Genomic DNA, 18,094 nt, shown 5'->3' with positions numbered 1-18,094 from the left:
CGTTATCTCCTGACAGCAAGGAAACAATTCCAGGGCTGCCACAGCATTGTGAGTTCTGACCAATGTCTTTCCTCTTACTCCAGTTCATCTGCTTGCACCAACATCTCCCAGAAAGATAGGATAATTGAGTCATTTTTATTGACCTGAAACAATACCCCTGGAAAAGTCCAATGCTGGTTTCCTATGGCCATGGGAGAGAGGCTGGGGAGTAGTTGACAGCTGCACCTGCCTATCTGGCCTCCATGCGGACAGCACGTTCACTGCTGTCTCTCTTCCTGTTTACCCATTTTCTTTATCTGTACTTGCCTGTCAGTGTTGGGGATATTGTGTCCTCCGTCGGTTGTTCATCAGAGAACTCTACCACAAAGCTGCTGCCGGAAATTGAGTTTTTGAGATTCTGAGATAGTGGACAAAGGAGACGGCCACGTCACTCAGCTCCCGGACAGGATAACACTGGGAGAATGAGCCTTTCCACTAACATGATGCATTGCCTTCATCACAACGCTCACTTTCAGACGTGTTGACCAGGGATGGGTTCTTTAGAGCTGATGTTCTCTGGGCTGGGACATAAAGGATGGGTAGGACCTGAGGAGGTTGAATGGAATATGGCAAGGCCACATCACTCAGTGCCCAGACAGGATAACACTGGGAAAATGAGCCTTTCCATGAACATGATGCACTGCCTTCATCACAATGCCCACTTTCAGACGTGTTGACCAGGGATGGATTCTTTAGAACTGATGTTCTCTAGGCTGGGACATAAAGGATGGGTAGGACCTGCGGAGGTTGAATGGAAAACGGCAAGAATTCTAGGATGAAGAACAATGTAACCAAAAGATTGGGGAGGGAAAGCTCAGGATCCCAGCATGTGAGGACGGGAAGTCCATCCAGGCAGATGGGATGAAGCCAGGGGTTACTCTAAATGGGGCAGGCAGTGGATGCCCACAAATATACCTTGGTAAAAATACTAGGTCCTGCTTCCCTCTTGAATTGGATAAAAATAAAAATGACATCCCCTGAAATAATCGACAGGCACAAGTGGAATTGATTTAGGGTGTGCAAAGGACTTTCCAGAACAGCACCAAAGTAGGGGTTTCTCAGGAAAGGGTGATTTTCTTGAGAAACACGTGGTGACATCTGCAGACATTTTTTGGTTGTCACAACTGGGAGGGGGTTGTTACTGACATCTAGTTGGTAGGAGCCAGGGATGGTTCTAAAGATCTTACAATGCACAAGGCAGTGCCCCCGCCACACATAATTATCCAACCTACAATCTCAATAGCACTGAGGTTGACAAACCCTGATCTAACTTGATCCACATAGGAAGTCTGAGGTAGTTTGTCGGATGTTACATACCTAGGAAGAAACAGGGGAAGGACTTTCATCAAAGCCTTCTCCAGCCCAGAAAGAAGAAATGTATCACAGTGGTTAGGAGTTCATGGAGTGACATGAAGTTCAACCATGAATGCTTGTCCCACAATTTCTTAGAGGAGGATTTTTTTGTTTTTGTTTCTTGGAAAGTACCTTAAACTCTTGAGCCTCAGAATCCTCATGTCAATGGTGGGAATCACATAAGACCATCTCACTTAAAGCAATACACTAAGCACTTAGCATGCTTAACAATTAGGAGTTGCTGTTGCTAGTATCATTATCATGACCATTATTTCAAATATGTTCACTAGTTATAGCAACAAGCTTTAAAAACTACAGAAATGGTGGGGGAAGGGTGACATCCATATATGAAAAAAAATTGGGTGATGTCTATGTGAGAAAGAAAAATCTGAAATCAAGGTAAACGGCTCTTTTCAGGACTTCGGAGGTGTCTGCTGCATCAGGCATCTCTGGTTTACTCACATGATATCAGACACCTGCAGAACAGGGCTTGCCTTTCTCCATACGCCTCAAGGAGAGCCCTGATTGGATTTTCCTTCCAAGTCACTGCAGCTTACTTGAAACACCAGCCAACCTGAATATTTTTTCCTCTCTCCATTGGTGATTTATTAACATTCCCCAGACACAGAATGTCTCTCTCTGCTAAATATGGCTCATTGTTTCTTTTTTATTGAAACAAAAGGCACCTTGATAAATGGATTATTTTATTTCAATGCCTCTTCTGAACAAACCCCGAATATCCTTTGCTGAAATTACATAGCGCGGTTTGCAATTTCATAACCGTCAAACTCTCCTTTAAAAGAGCAGGTACTTATATTCCCCTCTGAGCCCCGGGGGGATATTTCCCCCCTTTTTTCTGGGAGAGCTCCAGCTCCATAATCACTTTCAGAGGCGACTCAGTCAGACTCCTAGAAGTACAGCAAAGGAGCTGTGCCTTTCAAAGACAAATGCTCTAAAATCTTCAGAATCTTGAACTTCATCAGCACAAGAAGGGTGCCTTGGGTAGGCACAGAGGGAAATATTTCCCAGGCGAAGTTATAAATCTAACACGGGCTGCTTTAACTGCATGGTGTCAGTGTTTCCGCAAGTTAAGCTCAGCCAGCGGCTTGCCTGGTGGCCATGTGGCTGATTCCTCCACAGCCTCCGCCTGCCCTCCCCTGCTGACCACCCACAACGTGGCTTGGAACCCAGGTCCATCCGCAAGTGGGTTCTGATTGGCTCAGGCCGGGGCTCTCCCAGGACAGGTGCTCCTCTAAGGGACGGTGTGTCAGCTTCCTATGCTGCTGGAACGAATTACCACAAACTTAGCGGCTTAAAACAACACACATTGTTTTTTTCTTTTTATATAGTCCTGGAGGTCAGAAGTCTAAAATCCAAGTGTCACTAGGGAAATAACACACACTGGGGCCTAATGGAGGTGGAGGGTGGAAGGAGGGAGAGGATCAGGAAAAATAGCTAAATGGATACTGGGCTTAATACCTGGGTGATGAAATAATCTGTACAACAAACCCAAATGGCTCATGGTTACCTATGTAACAAACCTGCACATCCTGCACATATACCCCTGAACTTAAAATAAAAGCTAAAACAAAAACAAAAACAAAAAAACTCCTCGAAGTGTCAGGAGGGTTGTGTTCCTTCTGGAGGCTTCAGGAAAGAATCTGTTTCCTTTCCCATTTTCTGGAGGTCACCTGCATTCCTTGGCTTGGAGTCTCCCTCTTCTAAGCCAGCACCTTGGCAGCTTCTCTCACCCCTGACTTCCTGCCTCCCTCTACAGGGACCCCTGTGATGACATCAGGGCCACCTGGATGATGCAGGATAATCCCCCATCTCAAGAGCCTTCCCTTAATCACATCTGCAAAGTTTGCAGTTTCCCCAGGCAGGTCACATATTTGCAGCCCCTGGCAATAGGGCTGGAAACATCTTTGGGGAAGGTGGCATTTTTGATTAGCACAGTGACTGCAGGGAGGAACACCACTGGCGTGTAGAGAGCGGCCAGTTCTGCTAGGTTTTCTGCACAGCACGAGACCGTTCGAAAACCACAAAGAATTGGCCAGATTCTGCATGGCTTTGCCCCACTGGACATTCACAGAGGTGAGGAACCCACCTACAGTGATCCAAGCAAAGAGCAGATCTTAAACATCCTCTAAATAATTGGGAGAAGGGCAACGATTTCACACACTGTATGTGTTCTAGAATTGCAACTACTGGGGTGGAGATCGGACTTCCACGAAACCTATCTAAAAAGTTGTTTGTCCTTTTTGAAAATTACATCCACAATGCCCAATCTGCGTGTGAAAGTCAACTTGCTCCAACACAGCTGCACCAGTCTGCAACTGTGGCTGACACACCCACGGTGACTCCAAATACAGGAGCAAGTACCTGACCACTTCATTTGGTCTTCTAGATATACCTGTTAAAATATTACTTTACCTTGAATTATTTTTCCTCCCTATGACAGAGCACTATTCTGATTTGTTTTTAATTATGTACATATGTAGGTTATCAAATTATTTCATTTCGTGACTCATAAAGGTGAGGGTTGAGAATGACTGGTGTTAACCTAGGGGTTGGCAAACTTTTTCTTAAAGGGCCATGTAGTAAATATCTTAGGTTTTTGCAGGCTAGAAGACAAAAATCAGTATTATATAGGTACTTACATAATCTTTAAAAATGTAAATACCATGTTTAGCTTGCAGGCTGTACCAAAACAGGTGATGGGCTGGATTTGACCCATGGTCTGTAGTTCGTCAATCCCTGGTCTAAATCAAACAGGGCAATTCCAAGCTCATTCCCACTACCTGGTTCAGTTACACAGAGGCCTAAACCCATGATTCTCAAACAGAGGCAGTTTTGCTCCCAAGGGGACATTTAACAGTGTCTGGAGACTTTTTCCATTGTTAAGAATGGGGCTGGCGGCAGGGGGGCGGGCAGCCAGGTGTGGTGGCTTAAGCCTGTAATCCCAGCACTTTGGGAAGCCGAGGCAGGTGGATCCCTTGAGGTCAGGAGTTTGAGACCAGCCTGGCCAACACGGTGAAACCCCATCTCCACAAAGAAAAAGGCAAAAATTAGCCAGGTATGGTGGTGCGTGCCTGTAAGCCCAGCTACTCAGGAAGCTGAGTAAAGAGAATCGCTTGAACCCAGGAAGTGGAGGGTGCAATGATCTGAGATGGTGCCACTGCACTCCAGCCTGGGCAACAGAGCGAGACTCCGTCCCCAACCCTGCAAAAAAAAAAAAAAAAAAAGAATGGGGTTGGGGGCATCCTGTTAGCATCTAGTGGGCAGAGGGAGGCCAGGGATGCTGTTCAGCATCCTACACTGCGCAGAACAGCCCACCCACCAAATCATCCAGCCCCGAAGATCACCGTGCTGGGCTGGGAAAGCCCTGCCCTAGGCCAAACTGGGCCAAGGACCTATGAGGAGAAGTGTGTCAGGATTTCTGGGAAAGAAGGTCCCTCACTCTTTAGCAAACGCCTTTCACCCCAGGGGCCAATGCGTGAGCAAGTCTCCCCATAAATACTGTTATCCATCTGGAATCCATGCATGAGTGCCCAGAGACACGCTTAGCCATGGGCGGGCACAGTAAGGGAAGGGACCGTGCTTTTATCCCAGGGCTTGGCCCAGTGAGGGGCCTGGGAGAAGCTCGCCTGGATCTCACCTTGCTGCTGCCCTCCCAGCCATGTGAGCCAGCGGACTTCCTCAGTGCACCAGGGTTTGCTCTCACCTTCAGACAAAAGCTTCTAAAAGGACACACCTTGCTTCATCCAAACTGCAGTAACTCTGCTTCGCAATTCATATAAAGAAGGAGTCAGCATCCTTTTTTCTGTAAAGGCCCAGGCAGTAGATATTTCAGGCTTTCGGGGCCAAACGGTCTCCGTTGCAACTCCTCAACCCTCTGTCACCGCAACCAGAGACCAATGTAAATAAAAGACTCTATCTGTGTTCCAAGAAAACTTTCCTTTTAAATACTAGAATTTGAATTTCACATGTCAAAAAGACTACCACTCTATCAAACAATTTTTTTTCCCAACCATCTAAAGACATAAAAATATAAAAAAATTCTTAGTTTTCAGGCCACCACACCAAAACTGGTGGTGGGCTGGGTTTGACCCACAGGCCATGGTGTGGGGACCCCTGAGAGAGAGGAAGCCTTTCTGAGTCGTGTTTAGTGCATAGGAGAGCTTTCTTAGTGTTTCTTCCGCGCATTTTACAATCTGAATTACAGACCGGGTTTACCTCTTTGATTCAAAATGTAAACATGTTTTTTACTATGCCTCCAAAACAGTTTGGAAATGGAAACCAAAAAGAAAAAAAAAATCTGGAGGGTTTAGAGTTGTATAATATAAGCATGTTACAGCAGAATTTAAATATCTGCATTTGCTGCTCACATAGCATATGGTTTGAGAATGTTTCGCTGTATCTATTCAAAGAGAGAGGCATCCATTTATCACAGATGGTGGCATTATTTATGATGGAAACTTACGTTAATCCTGAGAGTCCCAATTATCTCAATTCATATAAACAAAAAGGAGAGCATTCCTGTTCTTTATGATGGTCTTTTTCCTCAAAAATAAAGAGCTTATTTTTAATATAGTCCACATATTTTCTTTCCCACTAATTACAGATAATTAAAAACTTGTATGTACCACTGAGTCATCCACATTTTCCCCCCACATGTAAGTTTCATCTGCTCGCTAGTTAGCATCTGTAGTTTTGTTTGGTTATACCAGCATTTAGAATGATTATATTAATGACAAGTCTTAGGGGACAAAGTAGAAAATGCTTTCCTGATGGTTGAGTAAACAAAAAGAGAAAAGAATACACCAGAAGATAAAATCAATTTTCTCTTTCATTTTATAGCCTTTAACGTGTGAAAAGGACATTTAAACTGAACTTTCCAAGAGGGAATGGGGAATTATAAGGGAGAATTCTGAACAGTCAATGGAGAAAAATATCCCTTAAGTGGGAGGTGAAATCTTTTATCCTTGTGACACCTGGATTATCAAGACAGGAGGAGGACAAGACAGACAGGAGGAGGACAAGACAGGAGGAGGACAACAGTAAAACCATCAGTCAGCACCGTGTCGGTCCAGGTGCTACCTATCATATATCGGCTTCTTTGTACTTTCAACAACCCTATGCATGAAGTATTTTTATTATCTCTAATTTTCACATACAGAGATTGAAGCCCAGAGAGATTGAGTAATTCAGCCAAGGTCACACAGCTAAGAATTCTGAAATCAGAATTTGAACTCAGGATCCCTGTGCTCACTTCTGCGCTATCCAGCCTCAGAGCACAGGCTTCATGTTATGTATTTTTAAATTTTATTCATTTCTTATTTTTCACATCAGATGGGCAAGGTGCCAACATCATAACAAGGTCTGAGGGAGACACGTCTCACACATGAGCGTGAAAACCCAATCATCACCCTTATGGACTACAAAAGGACCTAGGCTTTATTTCAAATCTGTATCTCACTCTGGCTCCATTTTTCCCTGTGCAGAGAGAGTGTCAGTCCTCGGTAGACACAAAGGTTGCAGAACTATCACTGGCTGATGGTCAGGTCAGTCTAGAGATGCTGAATGCCAGCTTGCAAGTATGTACAGTTAGCATCGAAAGGTCAGGAGATGGAGCCCCTGAATCCAGCAGCGCCTGAAGCTGGAGGCCCCTGCACTTTTCTCCTCCATGGCTTGAGCCAGCCTGAGATGTCTTCTTATCATTCTTAACTGACTGATGCTCAGCATCTTGTCTGATGGATGAGGCCCCTGAGCTTATCGCGGTTCTTATTTAATATTGTATCGGCAAGACATCCATCTCAGTCTTAACGTTAATCGGGGGAAAAAATCAACAGAGGGATAGGATAAGGAACAGTCTTCCCTCCATCAACATTAACTAAGAGGCTTGTCTGTGCCCCATGCTGCCTTGCTTCTGTAGGGAGCACACAGATAATTAAACCGTGTTTATCAAACTCATGGGAGGCTGAGCAGAGGGGAGGTGGCCTGTCGCAATAGGGAAAGGCTCAGATGGGAAGAAGTCAGCATGGGCATATGATATGACAGGTGAGAGCAGACTTGCACCCTAATCATTGTTTAGAAGTAGAAGGTGGCCATGTGAGGAAAGAAGCAAGAGGACTCCAAACTGCAGGAGGGCAAGGTTGGAACGCAGAAGAGGGAGGTGCGCTGGAGGAGGCAATGTCCCAAGGGGAGGGGCGAGAGCAGTCCACCTCCATGGGAACCAACTTGTTATTTCAAATTGCGAACCCACAGTAAGAGCAAAAAGCAGACCCACTCTTCCGCTTTGTTTAATGGTGGTTTGTAAGTTTCCCTATGGAATAGAGAGCCCCTCGTATGACCTTGCGCTGCCACCTGCCTTGCTACGCTGCTGCGGCTGGGTGCTGAAGGCCCCGATGGTTGCAATTGTTCCAGAAAGACGCACCTTCCTTTGCAAACTCACAAAGCACAAAAAACGTCACTCACAAGGGAGATGGAATGAACCATGTTAGAAGACACACGGCGAAGCCCTACCCAGACCTTTCTCTCTCCATTATGGGACCAACGCCTTCAGGTCAAGTAAACCCTATGGTCCCTGGACACAGGTGGAGACACAGTTAGCTGGAGGAAGGGGAAGAAACCACCTTCTACCCACGCGGGAGGGGCAGAGAGATGTCCTGAGCCCAGCTACTAGAAGGCTACCCTACCCCAGGGCCAGTGAGGCTGGGGGGAGCAGTAGCACATCAGAGCTGCTGATGTGTGATGGGGGCACCTGATGGGAAGCCACTGAAGCCTCTGAGTGCCATCTGCTGACCTAAGATGCTCCCTGGCCAGTGGCTCCCCTAGGGTCACTCCCACTCCTGGGCACAGGCAGACGTGGCTAAGGTGTCCACTGCAGCTTTGCGCTGGATAGGAAATAAGAGAAGAACCTATCCACAATAAACTGCCTGAACACAGCAAACCCCAGGAGAGAATGCAGTCGAGAAAGAAAGAGAAGAGAGACAGAGGATAGGGCCCTGTGGAGAGGGCAGCTCCAGGCCAGCCTACCGGGCTCCCATCACACACAGCCTGGCCACTTCCTAGCTGTGAAGGTGGGTGCTCACTCAGCCTGTCTGCGCCCCTGTTCCCATCTGTAGAAGGAGCTTCATAACAGCACACTCCTCTTGGGACCATTTTGAAGATGAAACAACTTACTAAATACAAAGTGCTCAGTCCTGGCACATAGTAGGTCCTCAAAAATATTACCTATTAATATATATATATATTTTTTACTTTAAGTTCTGAGATATATGTGCAGAACGTGCAGGCTTGTTACATAGGTATACACGTGCCATGCTGGTTTGCTGCACCCATCAACCCGTCATCTAGGTTTTAAGACCCACATGCATTAGGCATTTGTCTAATGCATGCAAGCATTTGTAATTCTCTCTCTCCCCTTGCCCCTCACCCCGCCGACAGGCCCCAGTGTGTGATGTTCCCCTCCTGTGTCCATGTGTTCTCATTGTTCAGCTCCCACTTACAACTACCTATTAATTTTTTACTACTATTTGGAAGCAGCTGGCAAGGAGAACTACACGTATTAGCATAGAAAGATCTCCAAGATGTGTTATTGGGTGAAAACAATGTTAATTACGTAAAAACAAATAACCACGATAATATAATTACATTTTCTTTGTAGTTTTCTTCCCCCCACAGAACTTTAGAGAAACACTACCCAGAGCTTATTCAACGGCTTCGTGAATTCACTAAGGACCCCACACCCATGTATCTTTCTGTACCACCAACTCTACTAAAGGGCTTCATGCCTGTGACCACAACAAAGCTGCTACCCATGGAACCATCGCATCTGAGTTCCAGGAGAAACAAATTAAGGGCAAAATGTCTGTATTAGGTAAGTCTATTTACTTAACTTTTTTTTTTTTATTGGCTCCGGTAACTCAGTGAACATCAGTTTATACATTCTTGCCATCCTGGCTCATAACTGCACCTACTACAAGGGGGTCTGGGAAGGAGATTACACTTGGTCCTCAACTTAGGATACTGCAACGTAGGATTTTTCCACTTTATGATGGTGTGAAAGTGATACCCGTTCAGTAGAAACTGTGCTTTGAATACTCATGCAACCATTTTGCTTTTCACTTTCGGAACAATATTCAATAAATTACATGAGACATTCGACACTCTATCCTAAAATAGGCTTTGTTTTAGATGATTTTCCCCAGGTGTAGGTTAATGTTAAGTGTTCTGAACATGTTTTAGGTAGGCTAGACTGAGCTGTGATGTGTCATAGGTTAGGTGTATTAAATGTATTTTCAAACTTAGAATATTTTCAATTTATGATGGATTTATCAGCACATAACCCCATCATAGGTAGAGAAGCATCTGTATTTTTAGTTGGGCACACTGCCACCTCCAACAAGTTTAGTATTCAGTAAGTAAGGAAGGAGGCAAGAGTGGATATTGTGTAGATAGTTACCATTATTACACCATTATCACACAAGGAACATATCATTTATGCTAAAACAATTACATTAAAACAACTATAGTGATATTAATATTTATATAACAGTATAGCTTAATATTATATTAATTTTAATACATTAAAATGAATGAAATGTATATTTAAATATGATCTTTAGTATTCTATTATTACCATAAAATATTAATAAATTTAATACAATAATTACGTTACAATAACAAGAACAAAAAACTGAAACACAACACTATGATTGTATATATGTATATATTTATGTGTGTTTGTGTGTAAATATGTACTCACCACACATATAAATGTTTAGAAAAAAATTATAAACAGTAAATCACACTTACAAAAGTGATTACCTAAGAGGAGTAGAAGGGAGATGAGATCTTTGGGATGGTCACATGTATTTTAGGTTTACTAGATTTTTTTTTTTTTTTTGGAAAATAAGGGAGACTGTACTCACACATTAGTTGTGCAATTAACATGCTGCCTTAAGAGAGCTTCCCTTGGCAACAGAGCTACTATTGCCTGATTTGGTCGGCTGAAAACAAAGCAGATGCATATCCTATCCTGTGTATGCTTCGTGTGGTTCTCCAACAGCTGCACACACTTTAAAGGTAGAATTTCTTATTTTTTCCCTCCTTGTTCTTTGCTATTCTTAAATATCTATCTTCGAAGAAGAGAAAAGGTGATGAATTTAACATGAATATATGAGCATCCAACATCTCTTAGTTTTCTTCTGTGACAAAAAGGGGTCACTAGATGTGCGGCTGAAGGAAAGGACTTTTTCCTTTGTGAGCACCCAGCATGCTGCTCAGGTGGGTTAACCCAAGTTGTGCTTGCTTTACAGCTCTGGCAACCCCCTTTCTGTGCCTACCCATGTTATCAAAAGTCCTTAGAAAAGTTTGTTCCCTTTCCTGCCTGTGAAGAAACCCAGAAAGCACCCAGCAGAGGATGCTCGCTTCCCAGTATCAGTTTTCTTCTTGTGTCTGGAATCCCTGTTTTCTTCGGGAATGCCATATGGCTGTCTGATGTGGTTTGGCTGTGTCTGCACCCAAATTTCATCTTGAATTCCCATGTGTTGTGGAGGGGACCCAGTGGGAGATCATTGAAACATGGGGGCAGGTCTTTCCTTTGCTGCTCTCATGATAGTGAGTCAGTCTCATGAGATCTGATGGTTTTTAAAAGTGGAGTTTCCCTGCACAAGCTCTCTTCTTTTGTCTGCCACCACGTGAGACATGCTTTTCACCTTCCCCCACGATTGTGAGGCCTCCCCTGCCTCGTGGAACTGAGAGTGCATTAAACTTCTTTCTTTTGTAAATTGCCCAGTCTTGGGTATGCCTTTATCAGCAGTGTGAAAATGGACTAATACATCGTCTTTAAAGAAGTGCATATCTCAGCCTTGCGTGCCCTTAAGGATGGCTGTGTGCCAACATCCAGGCCAAGAGCTACAAGAGGAAGTTGTTGGGTGGAGCTCCAAGGATAGCACCTTAAAAGGAGCACAGCTGAGTCATCATCAGGTACCTTTGCCCATTTGCCCTTTCTTTTTTACCCGATTGCAATGCTGATCTGATGCTGGAGATGGAGCAGCCTTTTTGTGACCATGAGGCAAGAAGCTCATGCTGAGGATAACTGAATGGAATAACAATAGGAACTGGGTCCCCCTTGGCATCTCGAAGCATCATGAGAGCCTGGGCTGCCAAACACAAAATACCTTTCCTTCAGCCCAGCATCTAGTAACCCCTTCCTGTCACAGAAGAAAGCTAAGAGATGTTGGATGCACGTGTATTTATGTTAATACATGCCAAACACTGAAACTGGAATATAAACTCCTGCCAAACACTGGACTGTCAAAGACAAAATTGATTCTGCAGCAAAATAAACAAGGGCTGTCAATTCATGAGCTTGTGGTGGTGAAGCCTGTTGTCTGCCAGTTTCCTTTCAGCAAGGATTCAACGGTTCTAGGAAGGAGAGTCTGTTTTACATAGTAAAAGAGGAAATCCTGGGACAGCATCTGATTGGCAAGGGTCCTACGCAGTTGGGAATCCTGAAGGAGGAAGAGACTTTCCCATTGGTCTTCGTGTACATTTGACGGCCCTGGATTAGCTGCAAGTGAGCACGGGGCCAATCTGGGGATATTTCAAAGGAGGAAGATTGTTCAGTGTTACAGGTTGACTGTGGACAGTCATTTCCTAGAACAAGTGGAGGTCAATAAAGCACTATTTTAAAGCGATGATGCTTAGGACAAGTTGCGTGCTATGATAGGCATCTCCCAGGACGTTTTGTTTTGCAAGAAAAATAAAGCCCCAACTTTGTTTGAACCACCCATTTTTAAGTTTCTGTAACTTGCAGATTCACACTGTTTGTGCACCTTGATACATCTATGCCTCAGGCTAGAGACCATCATGCAGCTTTTAGCTAGAGAAACGTATCAATCAAGCTTGTCCAACCCATGCCCTGCAGGCCGCATGTGGCCCAGGATGGCTTTGAATGCGCCCAACACAAATTTGTAAATATTTTAAAAACATTAAGAGTTTTTTTTTGTTTTTTTGTTTTTCGTTTTTAGCTCATCAGCTATCATTAGTGTTAGTGTATTTTATGTGTGGACCAAGACAATTCTTCTCTTCCAATGTGGTCCAGGGAAGCCAAAAGATTGGACACCCCTGAAATAATCTCCTTTTGTATAAAAAAGTTTGAATATCGCCTGTTTGCCTGTCTTTGCCCCCCCACCTCCTCCAGGAAGTCCTCCTTGATACCCCTGGCCAGGACTGGCCCTTCCTTCTTCCTGTGTCTGCTCCCCATCCTTCACCTGGACCACACACTGTGCTCCTTCATGATGTTCTGGAGTCAGGCTCTCTCATACTCAAATCTTATTTGAGAAACTGGAATATAAGCTCTTTCAAACCAGGCAGGCAGCTGAGAAGGAAGAATATGCTTTTGCATCAGGCATGATGAAGGTGCAAATCCTCACTCGTTAGGATTTGTGGGCAAGTGGCTCCATCGGTTCAAGCCTTTCTTGATGAATGAAGTGGCAGTGACAACCCACCTCCCCCCAGGAGCTGCTGCAGAGGGCTATTGAAATCCCCACCAGAGTACCTCAAAGCACGGAGCTCCCTGTCTCCATAGAGGAAAGGGTCTGTGTTGCATCCACACACCTCTGAGACAGACAGAGAGAGACACACAGAGAGAGAGAGAGAGAGCAAGCGAGCAGAGGGTGGGGGAGACTCTGTAAAATTTTTATTAAAGGTTCAGGTCATAGATATTAGTGGATAGTAGGTATTTTATGACAAGAGGCAAAATTGAGGATACTATGTAAGTATTTATGTAACCATTTAAAATGAAACCATTAAAAAATATAAAGATTATTCTTAGCTTGAAGGCCATATAAAAGCAGATGGCAGGGGTTTGGCCCGAGGGTTCTAGTTTACCAGACCCCTGGTCTAGAGTCTGTGTGGGGACAAAATGCACAGGCTCTGAAGGTTTGTGAATCCTGTTTCTGCCACTTGGCATCTGTGTGACCTAAAGCAAGGAGGTTCATTCTTCATGCCTTAGTTTTCCTGTCTGTGGAATGGGGACAACAGTACTAACAATACCTACCTCCTAAGGCTGGTGGAAGGATGAACTATGTCAATGCACATAAAATGATTAAAACAGAATCCAATATGCAGAAAGTGTTCAATAAATGCTAACTAGGATTGTTCCCTCATCGTGTCTAGCACACACACCAGGGCTACTTAATCTTTTGCTGGGCTCTGGGGTCCTTGGGGAAAGCTGATGGATAGTGAAGGTTCCTTTCCTGAGGGGAATACATGTGCCCACTTAACATACATGTGCAAAGGAGGGAGTCAGGGAAGCCTCGTCCATCCCACTACAGTGAGCCTCTCGCGTGAGGTCTGCCCTCAACTCCTGCAAAGGATGCTGAGTAAGTCATTGGAAAAATGATGAGTAAGGGTCTCCTGGCCTTCCCAAAGGCCACTCCTCCAAGGCCCTCCTGCTGGCCAGCTGCCAGAGTGGAGTTAGGATTTAAGTGTTAGCACCAACCCTACTGTAGTGGTTCTCAAACTGTGGCACACTGTATGGGCACCACTTGGAGGAAGGGTGATTGCAGGAGCCCCTCAATTAGAGTGGCTTGAGAATTTGCATTTTCTTTTTTTTTTTTTTTTTTTTTTTTTTTTTTTTTTTTTTGAGACGGAGTCTCGCTCTGCCGCCCGTGCTGGAGTGCAGTGGCCAGATCTCAGCTCACTGCAAGCTCCGCCTCCCGGGTTCCCGCCATTCTCCTGCCTCAGCCTCCCGAGTAGCTGGGACTACAGGCGCCGCCACCTCGCCCGGCTAGTTTTTTTGTATTTTTTTAATAGAGACGGGGTTTCACCGTGTTAGCCAGGATGGTCTCGATCTCCTGACCTCGTGATCCGCCCGTCTCGGCTTTGCATTTTCAAAGAACTTCTCAGGTGATGCTGATGCTGCTGGCCCAGGAACCCCACTTTGAGAACCGCGGTGCTAAGGCATCAGCCTCCACTCACTGGAAGCTGATAAAATGCTCCAAGAGGACAGGACACAACTCTTCAAATTACAGCTTCAACACAAAAGCCTGGGAAGCTAGAAGATGCTCTGATTCTAAAGGCAACCCTGTATCTTCTCTCCACGGCCACCACTCAGCCCAGGACACCTGTGCAGATCACCTGGACAGCGTCACAGCCTTTTCCTGGGCTCCCGGCTTTGCTCTTTCCAGGCTGTGACCCATTTCCCCATTGGGCACAGAGGGATCTTCACACATCAGAAATCAGATTCTGTCCCTGTCTGACCTAAAACCCTGTAGACAGAATAATGTCCCCTCTCCTAGAGAGGGCCTCATCCTAACCCGTGGAGCCTGTGCATACGTGAGGTTGCAGGGAGAGGGTGGCGGAGGTACGGCTGCAGGTGGAGGCAGGTGGCCAGTCGGCTGACAGTAAGACAGGAGGATCATCCAGAGTGATTGGGTGATCTCCATGTAACTTGGGGTTCTTAGAAGTGGAGGAGGGAGGTGGCAGAGGAGGCCGCAGGGATGCGAAGTGAGCAGGACCCGCCCACAGCTGCCAGCTCTGCAGATGGGGGAAGGGGCCAGGAGCCGAGGTAGACGGGCACCTCTAGAAGCTGGAAAAGGCAGGGGAATGCATTTGCCCCCAGAGCTGCCAGGAGGAACACAGCCCTGCCAGCACCTTGCTTTCCGCCCACTGAGGCCCATGGTGGGCTTCTGGCCTCCAGAACTATAAGGTAATCAGTTCGGGTTATTTTCAAGCCAAGGAAGTTGTGGTGCTCCATTACAGCAACCCAGGAAACGAGTAACCTGCCGGGTGTGGTGGCTCACACCTGTGATCCCAGCACTTTGGGAGGCTGGAGTGGGAGGATCACTTGAGCCCATGCATTTGAGATCAGCCTCGGCAAAACAGCAAAACCCCATCTCTATGAAAAAAACAGCTTGGCAGGGTGGGGCATGCCAGCAGCCCAGGTACTCAGGAGACTGGGCTGGGAAGATGGCTTGAGCCCAGGAATCCAGTGCTGCGGTGAGCTAGGAATCCAGTGCTGCGGTGAGCTAGGAATCCAGTGCTGCGGTGAGCTAGGAATCCAGTGCTGCGGTGAGCTAGGAATCCAGTGCTGCGGTGAGCCAGGAATCCAGTGCTGCGGTGAGCTAGGAATCCAGTGCTGCGGTGAGCTGTGATTGCGCCAGTGCACTTTAGCATGGGTGATAGAACAAGACCTTGCCACACACAAAACAAAGTGAAACGATACAAAACAGAACAGAAAACTTAACCCTTCAGCAGCTTCTCTTTGAATAAAATCTAAGCTTCTTAATGTGGCAAGGGCTGGGCCTTAATTGGCCTGTGTCCACCTAGATCCATCCAATGCCCCCTACTCAGTGTGCATAGACCTGCATGGAATGTTTACGCCAACTCAGAGGCACGGGGCTGGCCATGTCCTCTTCTTGGATGCTCTTCCCCAAATGCTCATGGAGCCTTTTCATGATGCAAGCGCTGCCTCCGTGATCCACACATTGGCTGAGCACCTACTATGTGCCAGGCTCTGTTCTGGGTGGCCGTGAACAAAGCAGAGTTCCTGCAAGCATGATACCTACATTCTGGTAGGAGAAAGCGGAAAGCAGGCACGCAGTGGGGGGCGGTGTTGAGCACTCTCGAGAAAGACGATGCGCCCTGGCAGGAGCCTACTTCCTGACCATCCCAGCGGACGCAGCTCTCACCCCATCCCCATCCGTCCCCCTCTGTCCCCATCCACCTCCACCACACGGTCTTCATGGCTCTTCCTGCTATCTCCAAAATGATCTTTGTTTTTTGCTGTTTTCTTTGCATAATGTCTCTCTTTTCCTACTAGACTGGGCAGCCCAGGAAAGAGGGACTTGATCTCCTTTGTTCCCAGTGCCTAGATCAGTATCTGGAACTTGAGTGTGCTTAGTAAGTACGGAATGAATGAATGAATGAATGAATGAATGAATGAATGAAGTATGAACAAAGTAAAGGAGTTAGCACCCCTTGGGGCTCAGGCTGCCAACCCCCTGGATGCCCCAGACTCATTTCTGCATCTCGCCAGTGTCTCTGGTGTTTGTCTCTCCCAGGGGGACTCTTGTAGGGTGTGAAGGTAGCCGCAGAGTCTGACAAAATACAAACTGTCACGGTCTTCTGTTGCCCGCACAGACTTCTTTTGCAGCAGCCTCCTGTGAATTCAGTATCTGGTATGTGTTTAGCCAGCTGCCACTGTTTTCCTCAAGCTACGTGTGAAACCAACACTCTGTTAAGAAGTGGAAACAAGATCCTCCCCGTTACTGCATCAAAACTAGGGCAACCGAAATAAACAACACAAAATCAGCGCCCGGAAGCGGAGGGAAGGAGGGAAGCCAGCCGGCGTCAGCTGCGCAGAGCACACGGCCCAAGCCTCCTTGGAGGGTGACTGTACCTCTTCGGGGTGGCCCCCACAGCAAGGTGATGGCTGGGCCTGCGGGGCATCCCAACCATGCTCTCTCACCCGGAGCACATGCTCCCGGCCCAGTGCTGGTCCAAGCTGGTCAGAGGCTGCGGAGCTCAGACCCAGCGACACCTTCTCCAGGGAAGCAGTGTCAAACTCTAGGCCCAGGGGGCCTCGTTGGCCCTCGGACAGTTTATTGCACACACAGCAGTTAAAAGAATAACAGAGAGGGAGGGAGAGAGGGAGGAGAGAAGAGACAAGGGGAAGAAGAGAGGGAGGGAAGATGGGATGCCACTTCTTTAAAATTAGAGACAGCACATAAAAACTTAGATTCTTAGTTTCTTTAGAAAAGTTAAGATTTGGGGCAATAGCAGGCTGGATTCGCCGCCTGGCAGCCATCGGCTGGAGTCAGGAAGGGGCCGTCCCTTGGGTCTTCAGACCGCCAGAGTCCCCACCTGGCCGCCCTGGCATTCCAGCCCTGCCTGGCCATGTATTCTCTGGGTTGGCCACGCAAGCCCGAGAGGAGCCTCTTCCTCCTGCACACTGAGCCCACGGATCCCAGAAGAGGCAGCCACTGGCCGAGACGCTTTTCCTGGGCTCGGGCTCTTGGAAGTGGAGGGAGCCCCCGGGTGAACTAGAAGCCCTGGCCTCCTGGGACTAAGTCAGACCCACGCAGCAACCTCCCGGCAAAGGAGTCAGGGGACATTTCTAAGTTCTGCCACCAGAGGGCGGGGAAGGGCACAGGTGAGGGCCAGGCACAGCTGCCCAGGAGCAAGCCGGCTCTGGGGTTCCTGGAGCCAGGCAGGGAGACTCCCACCTGCACAGGCAGCAGGCCTGCACAAACACCTGCACCTCCACACACAAAAATCGCCTGCGTGATTTTCGTTTTTCTGAGACGGAGTCACGCTCTGTCGCCCACACTGGAGTCCAGTGGTGTGATCTCGGCTCACTGCAAGCTCTGCCTGCCAGGTTCAAGCAATTCCCCTGCCTCAGTCTCCTGAGTAGCTGGGACTACATGCCCAGCTAATTTTTGTATTTTTGGTAGAGACGGGGTTTCACCGTGCTAGCCAGGCTGGTCTTGAACTCCTGACCTCGTGATCCACCTGCCTCGGCCTCCCAAAGTGCTGAGATTACAGGTGTGAGCCACTGCACCCAGCTGATTTTTGTTTTTAATTGTGATGAATTGAGAACAATTTGGTTCCTTCAAATTGCTGGAGGAGTCCACAACAGAACTCAGTCACTCAAAGCCCTGCAGGGCAAAGCACTGGGTGTGCGGTT

General features: G+C 46.8%; 1 protein-coding gene and 1 non-coding gene across 2 annotated transcripts in view; both read right to left on the bottom strand.

Moving 5' to 3' along the window:
- The window catches only part of TMEM132C (transmembrane protein 132C), a 439,369-nt gene that overhangs the window by 302,502 nt on the left and 118,773 nt on the right, over positions 1 to 18,094 (bottom strand). The gene's annotated exons all lie outside the window — the stretch shown is intronic.
- On the bottom strand, positions 6,739 to 6,842 carry LOC114671208 (small nucleolar RNA U13). Its single transcript, XR_003721093.1, has one exon. It is a non-coding gene; the product is annotated as a small nucleolar RNA U13 (small nucleolar RNA).

The sequence above is a fragment of the Macaca mulatta genome, chromosome 11, assembly GCF_049350105.2.
Source record: "Macaca mulatta isolate MMU2019108-1 chromosome 11, T2T-MMU8v2.0, whole genome shotgun sequence".
NCBI classification, from domain to species: Eukaryota; Metazoa; Chordata; class Mammalia; order Primates; family Cercopithecidae; genus Macaca; species Macaca mulatta.
Note: the sequence above shows the minus strand (reverse complement) of the source record. Positions and strands in the feature narration are given on the sequence as shown.